The 3,627-nt window shown below is 33.9% G+C and overlaps 1 long non-coding RNA gene across 1 annotated transcript; it reads right to left on the reverse strand.

The window, feature by feature from the left end:
• Positions 1 to 375: 375 nt before the first annotated feature.
• LOC126410279 (uncharacterized) lies at positions 376 to 1,873 on the reverse strand. Its single transcript, XR_007573988.1, has 3 exons — positions 1,779 to 1,873; positions 1,549 to 1,620; positions 376 to 538 (listed from the first exon to the last, which is right to left on the reverse strand). It is a non-coding gene; the product is annotated as an uncharacterized LOC126410279 (long non-coding RNA).
• Positions 1,874 to 3,627: the final 1,754 nt, after the last annotated feature.

The following is a 3,627-nucleotide window of genomic DNA, read 5'->3' on the forward strand; positions in this document are numbered from 1 at the left end:
TGGTCAAACCTGTGTACGATAGATCCAAAACTGTGGCTGAACAGCCAAAATCTTTTTTGTTGCTGTCAACTAAAGTGACCATGCAACAACCTTATAGCTATTGACCTTCGACCATGATTTAGACTGTGGCTGCTACTTGCAATAGCTACAAGTACTTATGCATTAGCCATGGTTATTGTTACTATTCTACATTTGTGATGTGTCTGTGTTATATATATATATATATATATATAGTTAACACCATAATAAGCTGTTACATTACAAAAGAAATTGTTTATGCATTTCAATATTACAGAAAAGTTACATGAGAATATTAAGAAAAAAGGCCTTGTGATTTCCTCGAGGCATGTTACTGCTCAGTATCATGGTTGTTGATGGTGGAAGGCATATAAAAGAGTAAGGTCAAGTGAATGAGGAACAACATCTTTGCCAATTCTTGGCTTCCATTAATGGCGCTGGTGGCTGCATTTTATCTTCATTCAATCAAAGGCAGTTCTCCTTTGCCTCCCCTCCTTAGTGCAGATAAGAGAAAATGGTGCTGCATGAAGTACATGTCATGCAAAATATATTGTAACAAGAGATACGAACAACAACACTAACACATAAAGCAAAACAATGAACTGAAGTTACTATATTGATCATAGTTTCCTTGTTAAATCCTACTTCATTCATTGTGTCGGAAGAAGGAAAATTTGAAAGAAGATTCCAAACAGATTTTATTTCTTGCACCATAAAAGTTCAGAAGGTCAGTTAAACTTTTTACCTGAATGATAGCAACATAACGAAAACTATCAGCCCATTTTCTATTAAAAAACATTAAAAAGCATACCAAAATACAGAATTCTTGCTCAAAATAAAATTGACCTTATGAAATCAACCTCCCAAATATGAGATAAGCAGAAGTAGTAAGGACATCCAGAAAGCAGTCTAACCAAGAAAGATCAACATTGATTGGGGAATTAAAATGCAAGAATATTTACATTTTAGGCCATAGAAATCACATACTGGCCAAATGATTTAGTCCCAAGTTCAGCTACAATGCAGAAAGTAACCAAAACATCCCTTTTATGAGTAGAAACCTGAAAATAATGTATTTGATACACAAGAGGGAGGCTGTTAATGAGAATGATTTTTAGAGAATTTTTATTCTATATAAAGTCAAAATGAAGATTTTTTTTTTTACAAAAAATTAAGTTTTAACTAACTTGATGATTCACTTCAATGTAAAGTGATATGAAAATCCCAAAGGATAGAGAAGCATAAAGATTAGTCATGTGATCATGAGAGGTTTCCTATCCATCTTTTTTTACCTGCAAGAATGCACATATGCAAAAGATGAAAGGATATGCATGTTTATGTAAATAATTCCTAACTTTGTGCTCTCAATGAGTTTTTAAAATGGTCCCTCTGATACCTAGTACATATTCATGGTAGTTCATATAAAATTCAGAAAGCAGCCTAACATTTTATGTTGATCATTGTCAAGGTGCCTGTAAAGCCTTTACATTTGATGCTCTATAGTGATTAAAAAGATAAGTTGGTTCATACCTCATTCCTCATAGAAAACCAAGAAGTAGTTTGAAGGATAGAATTCAATGTGGAAAGAAGAAGGCATACCAACTACTTTGCCAGTGCCCAGAGCAAAGTCCAAATAAGAGTAAGTGAATGACATGTTGCAGAAATGGAGAACTATAAGTTTGGTTGGAAACATATTTTCATCAAAAGTTTAATACACCCTATGTAAAAAACAAAAGTAAAATGAACAACTTTTCACCTACCTATGAGGCGGTGCCTTTTCTGCTGGCTGTTAATCAACACGTGCAAGCAATCCAAGGCGAGCCCACTTTTTAATGAATGAATCATTCCATCTAATATAATAAGCAACTACAACCACTGTCAAACAATTGGAATGATGAATCCTGTCAAGTGTGTGATCATGAGCATTTGTTAGAGAACTAATACTTGCAATGCATGAAATGATGTATGCTTGTTTACTAAAAAGTTTTCATATATAAACAGATTTACATTTCTTTGACATCCAACAATCAATATATAAGTTGATTTAAGCAGTTAAAATTTTGGAAAAATGTCTAACCATTTAAGACAATGGGGACAATTGATATTTGATAAAACTACATCAAGAGAGAGAGAAAGAGAGAGAGAGAGAGACCCAACAAAATGTAAATTCATTGAAGAAAAACAAGTTCGGATGACAAGGTGTCACTAAGAAACAAAAGCAATAGAAGAAAAGAAGAAGAGGTACATAAGAGAAAAATTAGCAAACAAACAAGAACAAAAAATAACAAGAAAAATAGAAAAATGAAGAGGCAGGATAGAGAAAGAGAGCTAGTAAGAAGCTAAAATCATCCTCCAACCAATGTGAAGGGCAAAGTGGACGTCAACATAGATGATACATTCAACTGAAGCTACATTTCTTGTCAACTCTTTGAGCATTTGGTTTTTGAGCTTTTCTATCCACCACCATCAATTGATGAGCCAAGACATCAAGGTAACTCACCAACCATTATTGACGGAGGACAAAGGAGAAAGGAGAAAGGAGATGGAACTGCCTTGGGGAGATGCAGGAGGGGAGGATGAGAAGGAGGGAAGGTAAGGTAGCAGAAAGAAAGTGATGGGAGAAAGGGTAGACAACAAAATGGTTGCATTATCAACAATGGCTTGACCATATTCATTTCATTTTACTTTTATCTTTCTTCCATCTTTCAGTTGGACCACTTTTAAGTTGCTTCGTCCTCTTGCCTTGTGCTCATTTTAACAAATTCCTGTAAAAAATGTCAATAACATGTAATTAGTTAATATATCAGCACCAATGGCACAACTTCACAACAAAAGACCATGATCAGTTTAGGAAGCTTCCATGCTTCCATGCTTCCATCTTTTTCAAATGAACTAAATGTTGAATATTCAACGTGTGTCATAATTATTAGTACCTGTCATGCACAAGACCATACATATAGACAAATAGAATGCACAAATAATTACATGCACATGAGATATGATGAAAGAATTGGATATGGATAAGTGAGAATTAAGAACAAATTAAGAACTCATGGCATTACATAATTGCAATGAAAATTGACAACCACTAAAAAAAAACTACTAAAACGTTCTCATTACATGAGTCAAATTATTGATAAAAGAAAATTAATCAACATACGAAAGGATGTAGATTCGTAAGAAATTTTTCATGGCTTTATTGAGCTCTTCACTTCGAACATAAGAATGTTCAACAACTTTCTTCATTGATTTTATTGATGGTGTGCATTCACTATCATCATCATCTGAATCTGGGACAATGTATGACCACCATTCATCTTGTTCTTCAGTGTCAAGAACAATATTTGATAATGTGAGATATTGTTCTTTGCTATCAAGGACAACCTCTAGTGAAAGTTCATCATCTTGTTTCTTGGTGTTTGAGATGACTTCTAGTAAAAGTCGATCATCCTGTAATGGTACAACTTCATCTTTTTCAGTCATTGTGAAGATAACATTATAACACTATATCAAAATCGTAGAAACTTGGGCCATTTGTAAGAAGATTAGGCTACGAAAATTCCAGTTAATCCCTGATGGCTACCGTCATTCACAAATAGAAAAGAATCT

The sequence above is a fragment of the Nymphaea colorata genome, chromosome 7, assembly GCF_008831285.2.
Source record: "Nymphaea colorata isolate Beijing-Zhang1983 chromosome 7, ASM883128v2, whole genome shotgun sequence".
Classification (NCBI taxonomy): Eukaryota; Viridiplantae; Streptophyta; class Magnoliopsida; order Nymphaeales; family Nymphaeaceae; genus Nymphaea; species Nymphaea colorata.